Consider the following 13,808-nt stretch of genomic DNA (forward strand, 5'->3'; position numbering starts at 1 on the left):
AGCAGAGGAATTGAGGAGATGCAGCAATAAATCTGGGTTCTCCACATTCCCCCGCTGGGATGATTTTAAGACAAAAGCAAATGGGGTCGATTTCAATCATGTTTAATTATTAACGTAAATTTAACTTATGGCCACACACAGGTTTCTTTTTTTTCATAAAGAAAACAGCAAAAGTGGAAGAGAGCCAAGGCGTGATAGTCTCTGTGTTTCCAATGAGACATGAACTAACCGTAATTATTTAGGTTTGGGTACGTAAAGAGGTGCTGTACATGGGATCACACCACTCTCCCTCTGTCATGTGGGAAGGAGAAGTTCCCACACTGAGCTGCAAGGCTGAGTGCCAGCAATTATATTTTGGGTTGTTTTTTTTTTTATCAGGCGCCTTGTCCTAAGCCCTCTAACGATTTTCTGTGTGACCAATTGATGTACTCAGCACAAGAAGCCTTCTGAGGAAACAAGTCCCCGTTCACCCACAGAACTCATAAGGAGAAAGTAGCTCACAGCAACACCACATGCCATGTTTAACGACATTCCCATATTGCTTACGTTATCCTTCAGGGTAAGAGTAAATTAGAAACTCCTATACAGAGCGTTCATTATGGCCATGTGGGAAGGAAGCCCTGCAAGCTCAGGACATGTGTTTGTACATTACTGCAGCACATCCTGCCCACTGGGACCAGCCGGGGACCACATTTCCACATTAAGGTGTCTCGTATAGAGAAAGGAAGGTCATCGTGATGAAATGGAACTGCATCTGAACACACCAGCTGCATCCCCTTTTATTAAGCCCCTTGCTATTGGGAATTAAGGGCTACCTACCCTCCTTTGTGAGCCACAATGAACTCTGCAGGATAATCCATTCTCTGTTTTAATATACTCAGTGAGGTTACTACATCTTCCTACTTTGTTTCTTGATCTTTACTTCTCATCTTCTCCCCAGTGTTAACAGTCAACAGCAACAACTGTCATTTTTCTGAGTCAATTTTCTGCATCCAATTCTTTTTCATCTTCCATCTCTTCCTTTGCTCCACTGTTTTAGAATCATAAGATATCCTGATTTGGAAGGAATCCCAGTGATCATCAAGTCCTCCAACTCATGGCTCTATAAAGAACTACCAAAAAATCAAATCACGTGTCTCTTCCTCCAAGTCAAATCCCTCTTTTTTGTACTTTGTCCTCTTCCCACTTGTCCTCTAAACATTATTTTCAAAGATCTCTTGTATCTTAAGAAAAAAAGATGACAAAAAGGCAGTACCTTTTTCACTAGTTTGTAAATGGAGACTGTAAAATAAAATCACCTTTTGGAAATATAAACTTTCCCAAAAGCTCTGGCATCCAATAACAATTCCTAACCAGTAAGATCTTCCTCACAGACATAACTGTTTATAAGAAAGACACTTTTAAAATGAAGTATTTAGTGCTCAGGCTAAAAAAGGAGCTTATGTAGTGAATTCTGATAGGAAGAGGAAACTAAAACTAAATGTCTTTCTGAATTATATACCACTAATATTTTTTCCTAGTGGAAGAATGCACATTTTCAAGTGGAAAAAAGACTTATAAAAGTTATGATTGGATGTGAAACTATTTTGACTTGTCATTACCTGGTTGTAGTGAACTTACTAAGTATCTGAGCAATATTCTCTTCAGTGACCAGAGAAGAGCATGATTATTGTTCATTGTAACATGGCATTTTATGCAAAATGGCATTTTGGTCCCTATTTAGATAAATCTGTAAGAAGCTAACTTCTAAAACTCTTGATAGATTTGGTAAACATGGCTCATCTGAGATCAAAGCTACTCATGACTTTCACATCAGCTTAAAAAAGAATACTCTGCTTACTTTTTTCCTATCAGAAATAAGGTACATCGAACATGAAACTGCAGTATCCAAGTTGGAATAGAGACATTTAGAAGTGATTTCCTTGAATCCATGGCACTACCTGCAGCTGAGCAGCACCTAAACACTAGGGAGCATTCTCTCTAGATCTACTACTACACATGGCACTGGAGATCAAACTCAAAGAATGGTTTGAGCTGGATGGGACCTTAAAGCTCATCTAGTTCCAAAATGCATGTCTGTCTCATAAATGGTAAGGTTGCTCTCACATGGATTATTCAATTTATTTATTTATTTATTTCAATTATGGCCATTTTGATTAATTCAGAATCACAGAATCATTAAGGTTGGAAAGACCCATAAGACCATCTAGTCCAACCATTCATCTATGACTGTGACCACTCTAAACCATGCCCCTCAGTGCCACATCTCCGTGGCTCTTCAACATCTTGATGGTGACTCCACCACCTCCCCGGGGATACTGTGCCAATGCCTCACTGCTCTTTCATAGCAAAAGTTTCTCCTAATATCCAACCTGAACCTCCCCTGGTTCAACTTGAGGCCAAGCCCTCTCATCCTATCACTCTCTGACAAAGAGAAGAGACTGACTCCCACCTCCTTGTATGGATGTGCATGTATTTTAGTATATCCAGACAGGCTGCAAACTTCCTGTTAAAGAAACCCAGCAATCATCATATCAAGGTATCTGGAAATGCAGGGAGCAAAAACATTCCCCAGACCATTAACATTTCCCCTTAATACCCAACCTAAGTTCCTCCTCCCTTTCATGCATGATCTCCATATCCAGTCTGTTCCAAGGACTATGATTAGTATCTCTTCCTATTGTCTTGGAGGCTCCCTGACTGCCCAAGCATCCTGAGCACAGCACCTTTGCAAAGGCACCAATAAGGTTGCTTCAGAAAATTAAAAAACAAATAGAAATCAAAACTGATGAAAACCCTTCTCTTCTCCTCCTCCTCCCAAGGATGTGGTCAAAGAAAACCATGATCATCTCTGCCACTGAACAGGATCATGCGGCACAGCTTGTGATCCATGTGGAGGAAACTCACAGAGGCAACTTTAAGGGAAAAAGAATGATTTACAACTGGATTTTCTCCCCTTTCCCCCCTTTTTTTTGACTGAGCATTTATAATTTCTTTCTATAATCCCTCACAGATCCATGAAACAAAGGGTGACTAAAACAACAATCCTCCAACCCCACAGTAACATCCTCTACAAACATCACGTAGCTTTCAGAAGATACATTAGAAACAGACTAAATGTAGGTAAAGCTGGAAAAGTTGTGGCTGAAACTCTTGTAAAAATTATATTCCAAACCACTGAACGTTCCGTGCTGCTGGGATATGAATGCAAAGAGAATTCTCATTCCTAGTATTTTGAAATCAGACTGATAGTTAAAACTTGTGCACTTTAACAAACATAAAATGAAGGTATCCATGATATTTTCAGTATCAGATGATTTTTTGAGAAGTGTCTTTCGCATGCAGTGAATATAAAACAATACCTAAAGATATCTGAATGAAGAAATAGAGAGAAAGCAGCGGCAGCTCCAAGGAGAAGGGCGAAGGCACCACAGCAGAGCATGTAGCTTTTATTAGATCTGTACTGAAACCATCATTTATGATACTTGAGAAGAAAGGAGACGGCAAGCAGTAAAGCCAACAGTGAGCTCCTATCCTGTTAAGATTCCATGTAAATCCAGGGAATTGCTTTTCATTTAGAAAACATCTGTAATCTGGTAAGAGTTTGATGCAGTTGAAAAGAAAGCTGCTTATACTAAAGTGCAATACTGGATCCTAAGTTGTAAATCAAAGCTGTTATCAATCAGTGCTTCACGTTAATTGAGCTGTGTGCATTACTACCAAATACAAAATCTGATTTCTGGTGCTGTTAATTACCTCGATACTTTCAAAGCTCTCATCTCTTTGGAGAGATGAATGCCCCTGAAATGTGTATTTTTAAGGAAACACGGTTTCTCTCAGATTAGAAATATATGTATATTCTTTATATATTGTAGCTGGATGCAGCCCTCCTGTGCCTTTCAGTAAGGGAGCAAGGGGAAGCAAACCCACCCCAAAGCAGTTGGCTGACTCAGACAGTGAAGATCCCTTCCCTAAATACTGCCTCAAAGGCCCCAGATGGGGAAAACTGTACCTTGACATACACCCCTGCCCACATCCACCTCTGAGGCTGTGCTGGTGCTGTGTGATTCCTGTTAGAGCAACGAGGCTGTTGGGACATCGATATCACATTATTTTAAATTCAAATTGAGTTTGGCTTGGTTTAAATCATAGTGGCACATGCAGTAATTCTGTTGTGCTGTGCCCTTTGCTAAATTTATCTACCGCCAAATTCCCCACTGGCTTTCTCTACTGGCTCTCTGCAACCAGGGAAAAATACAGACAAACAAAAACAACAGCTGAGCTTCTTGGAGCTGTGTTCTGTGAACAACCGTCCTGCTATTTACAGGTGATTCAAAACTCCAGTTGGCTACATGCCTCCCACAGAAATTAATTGGCAAACTCAAGCATTCAAGAGAAACTGATGCATCATTTGCTTTGACCAAATGATCCTGTAATTGGATTGTGAGGGCAGTGTTTGGCTGTTTGCTTTGAGGAAAATGTGATCATGAGCAGACTGTCCATTTAGACTTTTATATCATATTAGCCATATCTCCGACATCAGATAAAATGGGAGTATTTAATCAGAATAAGCCTTTAAGGAAATGAAAAGCTATAAAGAGATTTTAAAGAAGTTAGCAATCATTTTGAGTATGTCAAGGCCATTGCAATATTAGATTGATGATATGCTCCTTTTAGATCAGTGAGTGGTTATCTACAATACATTGACTTGAAGTGAGATTTTGACTATTACTAAAAAATATAATGTGAGACACTGCAAAAATCACCAAGACTGTTGTAATTACGTTTGCACTAGGACAGTATCCATTAAAGAGAATCACAGAATCATTAAGGTTGGAAAGACCCATAAGATCATCTAGTCCAACCATCAATCCGTGCCTGCGACCACCCTTAACCACATCCCTCAGTGCCACATCTTCACAGTTCTTGAACACGTCCACAGACAATGACTCCACCACTTCCTTGGGCATCCTCTTCCAATACCTCAGCACTTTCTGAAAATAATCCAACCCGAATCTTTCCTCACACAACATAAGGCCATTACCTCTCATCCTATTACCAGTCATTTGGGAAAAGAAACCTATCCTCAAATGGGTGCAACCAAGCTAAAGGACCACATTGCAAAATTTCTTGAGACTTGAACTTGTATTTTGTACAATATAATATTTCTTTGTGATGACTGAACTATGAAGTTTACTGGAGTAAAATCCAGAGTCTACAGATCTCTGACTTCATCTTGTGTTGTGTAGATGCATCTCTAAGGTTCCTAACCATCACTGTAATTTTTGAGAACATACTGAATTCTCAAAACTATCTGAAGAACCACAGGGTGAGCAAAGTATTTTTGCACAGTTTACAAAACACTGCTTTGAGAACCACATTTCAGTGCTTCCACAGAAACTCATTCCTTAGTAGCTTCCTAGCTGGCTTACAATGTAGAAAAACTAGGGGCTAAACTTTATTCTAACATAGTTTTATTTTAAATTACAACAGCGCTGTTCAGAGAGACTGTTATATTTAGTTCTGCACATCCAGGTGCAGTATTGGAAATAGAAAGTTACATAGCCAACAAAAGTTTAAGAAACTGCTCATAAATCTTGCCCCGCTTATGGGTGAGGCATTACCTCTGCAATGGACTTCTGGTCCTCCCTTACTCTCATAATCATGGGAATGTGGCCTCTGAACAATAAGAAACACTGTAAAGCTTCCACTGTAAAACTTTAACGACAAAACAGAAAATGAACTCAGTACCACAGATGTGTGCAATCACCAGGAAAAAAAAAAAAAAATTAAAAAAATTGTAAAAATCCACAAAATTGTAAATAAAAGATATTTTTACCACAAAACACTTTCTGTGTTTCAGTAATTTAACTCAGTGAATGATGATGGCGGTTATGAAAATAACTTTCCAAAAATTATTGCAAGGAAGTTACCCGCTGCTATCATTGTTTATGAATCCAATAAACTCTGCCACAATTTGCTCTGCAAATATCTACATGGTGCTTACGGCTGCCATGCAGAGCCAGCACCCACGTGCTGCTTGCTGGTCTCATCATGCTGAGACTGCCAACATGGCTGGGCTTGGTCATGGTGTCCCAGTTCTTAGGTTGGCTGGGTTTCAGAAAATTATCAGCTTTCTTCATCTCATTTTCTCTCAGTGTTACTTCCAGTCTCTCCCAGGTGCGGAGAGTGAACACAAGGATTGAATACAAGTAAGGAAATCAGAAACTGTAAGTCTAATGTGCACATTTCAGAACTAGCGCAGGGAGGTGATCGTCCCCCTGTACTCAAATCTGACAAGGCCACACCTTGAGTACTGCATTTGGTTTTGGGCCCCACACTAAACAACACAGGAGCTGGAAGCTACTGTGCTACCAGAAAACTAAGATATAGTTGCCATCACTGTAACCTGGTGGGATGATTCCCATGACTGGAGTATGGCTATTGACAGCTACGAGCTGTTCAGAAGGGACAAGCAAGGAAGTAGGGGACAGTGCATTGCTATCTACATCAGGAAAGGAACAGAATGTGAAGAGCTGTCCCTAAAGAATAGTCATGAGCAAGCCAGAAGCCTATGGGTGACAGTTAGAGATTGAGGCAACAAGTGGAGCCTTCTGATCATTTCTACAGGCCATCCCAATCAAGTGGAGACTGTCAATGAGGCCTTCTACCTCCAGCTACAGGAGGTGTGATCACAAACTCCCTTCCTGCTGGGGGACTTCAACCACCTGGACATCTGCTGGAAAAGTAGCATGGTGAGCTGTAGGCAGTCCAGGAGGGTCCTGGAATGCATTGAGGACAAATTCCTGAGTCAAGTAATAGATCGCCCCACCAGGTGACATGCAATACTGGACCTGTTGTTCACGAATGCACATTAACTGATTGGTGACATCAGGATTGGAGGCTGTCTGGGCTGTAGTGATCATGCTATGGCTCAGTTCAGTAAATTTAGGTTAGATAGAAAGAAAAAAATCTTTTACAGTGAGGCAGGTTGCCCAGAAATGTGGTTGATGTCCCATCCCTGGAGACTTTCAAGGCAAGGCTGGATCGGGCCCTGGGCACCCTGATAGAGCTGTGGTGTCCCTGTGCATTGCAGAGGAGTTGGACTTTAAAGGTCCTTTCCAACTCTAAGGGTTCTACAGGTCTACAATTCTATTCTAGTACTTTTCTGCCTGCCTGTTTGTTTTGGAGAGGGGGATAAAGTTGTGCGGGTTTCGTTGTTTTTTTTTAAGTTTTGACACCGTGCACAAAATTGCTGTTGCTTTTCATCAACACAGAGACCTGGGAAAAATAAAAAAATAAAAAAACACAATAAAATAAAACAGCATAGGGATTAATAGTAAGATTAGTGGAAGAAATATCAGCCCCACTCTCCAAACTGGGCTTTTCAACTAAGTCGTACTGAGAAGAGCAGTGGTTACACTGAGCCTTGGAACTGGCTGGTACGACATGCCTCTGGCTAAGCCACAGACACACAGCAAGTCACCTGAAACGATCGCGTGTCTCTACCAGAAATCTACCTCACAAAGAATTAACACGACTGGAAAACCATAGAAAGTTGGTCTTTTATAACAGATAAGGCCGAACCCTCCAAGCTCTTGCTATTTTGAGAAGAAGATTGTATTCAGCCTTACATTCAAGATAAGCATGGATAATCAGCAAAATTAAGAGCGTACTTGTGATAAGTTCACATCTTTTGCTGACTACTAAAGATGCGGCATTATCTTCATCTTCATCTTCTTTGCAGCCAGTAGTCCCATTTTAGAGGACAGTTATAGAACGATTACGAACCACCAGTGTGAAAGCAGCTAACAGCATCAGAATGCTTTAGACAAGAAAATTTTAGCCAGAAAGAAAGAAAGAAACAAACAAACAAACAAGAAAACACCAAAAAAGCTAAGTACTAAATAGCATACATACAGAAAAATACAAATTAGATTAAACTGGAATTCAGCTGCCTTTCTTAGAGGAGGGTGTTTCATAGAAGAAATCAACACACCTAGGCTCCAGGTGCCTTATAAGCATCTGAAAGACAATCATTAAGGTATGTGTAACAATCAACATAAAACTATCAAAAAATTGAGTAAAATTAATTTAACACTGAGTGACAATTTGTGACTAGAGAAGAAAAGCAGTATGTGTTGCAGTACTGACTTGAGTCACGTTTTGGACCCTGCAGCACAGTTTAATGGAAAGGATCCATGCTGAATGCAAAACTAGTTAGACAAGTGGAGTCAGAGTGAAGTTATCAACAGCTTCTGACCAACTGGAAGGAAGTACTAAGTGGTGCTCCATAAGCACCTCTCCTGGATGTCTGCAAGTCAATCATTTCAACAGTGAGAGAAAAGACAGCAAAAAACGGTATGCCTTCTACATCTATAGCTAATACCAAGCAGAAAAGGACTATGAAGAGAAAATAGAGGCTTGGAAAGCAATAGGATTCTGTGCATTGACATCATAAATAGGCAGAAACCACAAATAGAGATAAGAAACAATAAGGAACAATTGGCGTTTCTTTGGGAACCACTGTTAGGACCGTGGAGGGTCAAAAAGCAAAAGTTGCACTGGGATGTACACAATAATGAATTAATTCTTGTGCTTTATCATCCGTAGTGCACTGTCTTATGCACCACGTTTCAAGAAATAGATGGATTTGTTTCGGGGAATCCAGCAATGAGAATTGTATGTAAAGACTGGTTGGAATAGCTGAGATTTACGAGACAAGAAAGGTTGAGGCAAGGAAAGAAGTGGGCAGGATGTGATATATCTTTGCTATTTATGTTTGCAATGATGAAATAATCTGCTCTCTTTAGAGCTTGCAATGTACAGGAGAAAAAGTAATAGACTAAGGTTGCATCATAGCATTCAGATTAGAAAGTCAAAAATGACAAAAATGGTTAAGAATAGGAAAAGATTGCCCAGGCTCTCCATTGTTGCAGTTTCTAATGAATAAGTTAGTCAGACATTTGATAGGAATGCATTGAGTGATGTTTCCTCATGGTAAGTGAAAATAGATGATTTCTCATGATTTCTTTAAGCCCTGTTATTCTATTTAAGAGCATAATGTTCAGCAGCATAATAATGGAGAAGCACTGAAAGAGGATACAGAAAGGACTCTCAATTGGAAGGTACTGCTCTACTGAGGTCACCCTTTGGCTCATACAGCTAAAAAAAAAATAGAAAGCCTTGAAGAAATACTGAATGAGAGCAAGAAAAAAGATTGGACAGTGGGTATGCCTTAACTCCGAATTTGCTTCTTTCTTGTTAACATTTTCTTTCCCTCCTAATGCTGAAGTCACAAATGCAATACTTTATCCACCTAGAATGAAATCTGAGCTGTCCTAACTTTAAACATAGACTGCACTAAGAGCACAGTGACAGTAAGCTCACTGTACTTTGTTGTCCCTGAAAATTGGAAGTCAAAGAAAATAGTGTGGAAAACAGCCCCTCTTATGAATACAGACTCAGTAACTTTTGAAGAAACAGTAAGTGTTGCTTTATGTTTGTTACCCAGGAGCAAAGGTCAGTTTGGGATATTAACTTCTAGCACAAAAATACAAAGTACCCCAAAGTTTTACTTGCTGCTTCTCAGTTATGGACCAACAGAAGACATTCAACCAGGTAAATAAATCCCTCTGGCTACAGCACACACCTGGAGAGGTGACACAGCTGTACAACTGGTTGTGAAACCCAATGGAGGAGAGTACATAACACAACCATAAAGCATTTCTGCTACCATGTGTGGCAGATAAAGCATCCAGCCAATCAGAATTAAGTGTTCTACTTATTTGTTCCAGGCAACTCTTCCAAAGTCAACATTTCATAAGAACTGTTGTCAGCTGTGACCAATAACTCAAAGATTCTGAGAACGAAGATGTGGGCTGTGTGCACACCCATCCAGGTTAAGCAGGTGGCCTTTTGGAGCCAGTTTTCTTGTATGGAATGCTTCAGGAGACATTTTACACCCTAGTCTTGCTCTGAGATGAGCTCCCTTTATGAGGCATTGGTAAAAATAAATGAACAGATATCATGAATTCCCATTGTCTCATATCTTTCATTCCATTTGTGGCAAGAAAACATAGCAAACTAAGGAAAGAGTGTAGTACATAAAGAAACATTTTGGCACGCTAGATCTGCTAATGATACACATTTTAGCAGCAGATAAATAAAACCAGTGCACAAATGTTTTGCTCCATGAATTATTCCATCAGCTCTGACAACATTACAGTTAAAAAAAAAAAAAAAAAAAAAAAAAAAAAAAAAAAAAAAAAGTTCAGTTTTCATAGAATCATAGAATTTCTCAATTTGGAAAAGACCTTAAAGACCATCAAGTCCAACCACAACCTAACCGTACCCTAACCAACAACCCTCTGCTAAATCATGTCCCTGAGCACCACATCCAAATGGTTTTTAAACACATCCATTGATGGTGACTCGACCACCTCCTTGGGTACTTAAGTAATTTTCAGTGCTTTTCAGTAATATCCAGAGCATTCAGATCATTTTCTTCAGAAGATTACATTTCTCCATCTCTTTTTCCAGGCAAGAGCATGGCCTTTAACAAACTGCACCTGATACTGACTTACAGTCTGCTCTGGATGCTGCATAGCCATGAAAGGAGATTAAACTAGGCTGCCTAATTTTTAATTTGCAGTAATTAGCTGGAGACGAGTGCAAGTTCTCCTGACATGTTCTTGGCCTCTTTTTACGACTTTAATACGCTCACCAATGTTATGTAAACAATTTTACAAACTCCATATAGCAGATGGTGATTCTTGGACCTACACCATTTCAAGAGTTCATAATAAAGTTATGAAGTGCAATTCATGCAGAAGCCAACTGCAGAAAGACTTTCTATGGTTTCAGAATATCCCTTGTAATCTGGCAAATAGCTGCAGCAACAGCCAGGCATTGCTACGACCACAAAATTATGCTAAAAGGGGAAAAAGGTCTTTTTGAATATGTGAACCAGGAAGCACATACAAGCTGTATGGTCAATATGCCTACCAATTACTTAACAAAGTTCAGTTTTACTCATTATTTTCCACAGGTTACTGGCATACTACATTGTCTCTAACAGAACAGTTATATGCTTCACACACAATGCATGAATGGTTGTAGGTAAGAAATACGAGTACTGGTAAAAGTGGAAGAACTTAAAGGTTTACAAAATGAGGTAGAGGCATGAATATGCAGATTCACTTTAAGTTTAAAATAGATACTCACAGAGTGAAGTTTTAAATAACTAAAAATAAATTGTTCTTCAACAGGCCTATGAAACCAATCGCTGATGTGAAAAGAGACCAATTAAACTCTAATCAATGAAGGGCTGACGTTTTCCAAAAGAAATGTGAAGAAGCCATGTTGTGAAATTATGTGTTTCAGTCTAAAATACTGAGAATAAGGAAAGGATTCATAGCAAGGATTAGGATGCTACAAATCATATGGAACATATGAATAGGAGTCTGTTTCTGTGTATCAATAGGGGTTTAATTTCTGAATGAGAAGCTTAAGCTAGGGCACATTCTTTTGTAAATCATCCCACGGGTTTCCTAGAATACACGGACTCAGTAACATCCTCAGTTCTAACTTTACTCAATAGATTCTTATAAATCTGCTATCAGCATTTCATTTAATGCTTAAAGCAGTAAAAGATCGGAATTGATTTTGAAGGAGGACAATCAAAGCAGGAATAATGATAGGTAGAAAATGAAAGTCTCATTCTACAAAGGCAAGTTTATCAGGAGCTGATTATAACTTCTCAAGTTTGCTAGTCTGGTTGCTATCTGAAACCAAGATTTCCCTGGGAAAAAAAATCCCAAACAGCTGGAACCCATCCTAGAGATAGAAAATAAATCACTTGCGAGTAAATTCCACACTCAAAAGCCCTAATCAGTACTCTATACAAGCAACAAAACAAACAAAACCCAGGAAGAACATTACAACCCTGGTAACTGGTGTGTACTAATTGCAGAGCATCAGGACAGCTTCAATGGGAAAGCCGAGGCTGAATGGGATCGTCTGATAAATCCACTGCACTCAAACACTCCACACAGTATTCTTGACCCTGTGGGTCACAACCTTTTGCTCCCAGTCACTCATGCAAAAGGGGATAAAGAGGTTTTCCCCATTCTATTAAATCCTTGTAATTATTTGTTACAGTTTTAAGTCAGCTAGCATTATACACACGGTAATGCATGCCCCTTTCAAATGAAAACACAATAGACAAAATGAACATAATGTGAAAACCTTTAAGCTGGCCCAAAACTTTTTCAGTTTAATTACTTTTACGAGTATATTTAGCTACTAAGAATTCTGTGGAATAGACAACTTAGATAAAACAGCCTTGAAAAACGCTTAAACCGAAGAAAAGGGATGATTTCACAGTGGAAGGATATTAGAAATGTAGCCAAAGCTTAAACCTATAACAAAGAGGGGAGCAACACATACTGACCACAACTGAGCATGAGGAACAGAGTGCCATTAGAGAGCAGCACAGCCATTTGAGCAGCCAACTTCCTCGACTTTCAGAACACAAACAATTTGCTATCAAATCCAATATTTCTTTTATGGTGTAATTTGACTGAAATCAGCCAAAAGCACTGCACAAAAAGGATTACTTCACCTTATGAATCACTTTTCATCAACATACTTTTAAATACAGCTGGGAAACGTTTTGCACTAGAGGAAAAACAATTTTATATTGTTGATTTATCTGTGATGGAGTAAAGGATGGCATCTGGGGATTTGGGATATTTTCTTTTCTCTATTCACTTACTTGTTAAATATTTAAAGTATAACCATTTATTTTATAAATATATTTTAAAATATAAATACATTCTAAATTAAAAATTGGTGTATTTGTATCTTGCAAAACACCATCATACAGTAATCAGAGATGAATGTATTTCACTATTTGCTCACAACAAATGGAATGGTGGAATAAAGCCAAGTGACTTTCAGGGTAAAAAGTTCCATCTTTAGCCCAGAATATCAGAGTTCTGGACTCTATTAGTTCTGTTTCTAGAGCCTATATATCCTACTGCTAATGGTGAGATCTAAACTCCTCAGAGACATGTCCTCTTACAAGGCCATATCTTGCAGCCCAGCCTCAAGTATCTATTCTGACAGTCTGAAAGGATAAAATAACCTACAGCTGTGTTATCCATGCCAAAAAGGCAACCAGAATATTCTCATTAATGCCTTCCTCGTTTTGAGATGCATGCTGCATCCATATGGGCTGGAACAAAATGTGTACAAGAACATTTAGCATACAGAGAGCAAAGGTGGGTTTATTACACAAGTAATCTGCACAGTGAACAGCCTCAGTGCTTTCTGCACTGTTTCAAAAGAAGTTCTCACCATTCATTTGTTTTTGGTGTTTCTTTTCCCCACTGTATTTATGTTGTGGATACAATCACAATCACTACAGTAGATCTTTCCTGGAAAATGAAAGATAATGGCTTCAAGTTGTGCCAGGGAAGATTCAGGTTGGATATTAGGAAGAACATATGAGAAAGAATGGTGAGACATTGGCACAGGCTGCCCAGAGTGGAGTCACCGTCCTTAGAGGTGCTCAGGAACTGGGGAGATGTGACAGCTGGCCCATGGTCAGTGGGCATGGTGATGATGGGCAGATGGTTGGACTAGGTGATCTTAGAGGTATTTTCCAACCTCAATGATTCTAAGACTCTAACACAATCAATACAAATGCTGAGCATTCCTGTTCTTAGTACAAATATTTCAGGGTTAAGTGCCTTCTCCACACTGATGTATAGAGCATTCATGAAACCTCTCTATAGAAGCTC

General features: G+C 39.3%; 1 protein-coding gene across 1 annotated transcript in view; it reads right to left on the reverse strand.

Moving 5' to 3' along the window:
* The window catches only part of TMEM135 (transmembrane protein 135), a 158,501-nt gene that overhangs the window by 21,689 nt on the left and 123,004 nt on the right, over nucleotides 1-13,808 (reverse strand). The window lies entirely within an intron of this gene.

This window comes from Excalfactoria chinensis, chromosome 1 (assembly GCF_039878825.1).
Source record: "Excalfactoria chinensis isolate bCotChi1 chromosome 1, bCotChi1.hap2, whole genome shotgun sequence".
Taxonomy (NCBI): Eukaryota; Metazoa; Chordata; class Aves; order Galliformes; family Phasianidae; genus Excalfactoria; species Excalfactoria chinensis.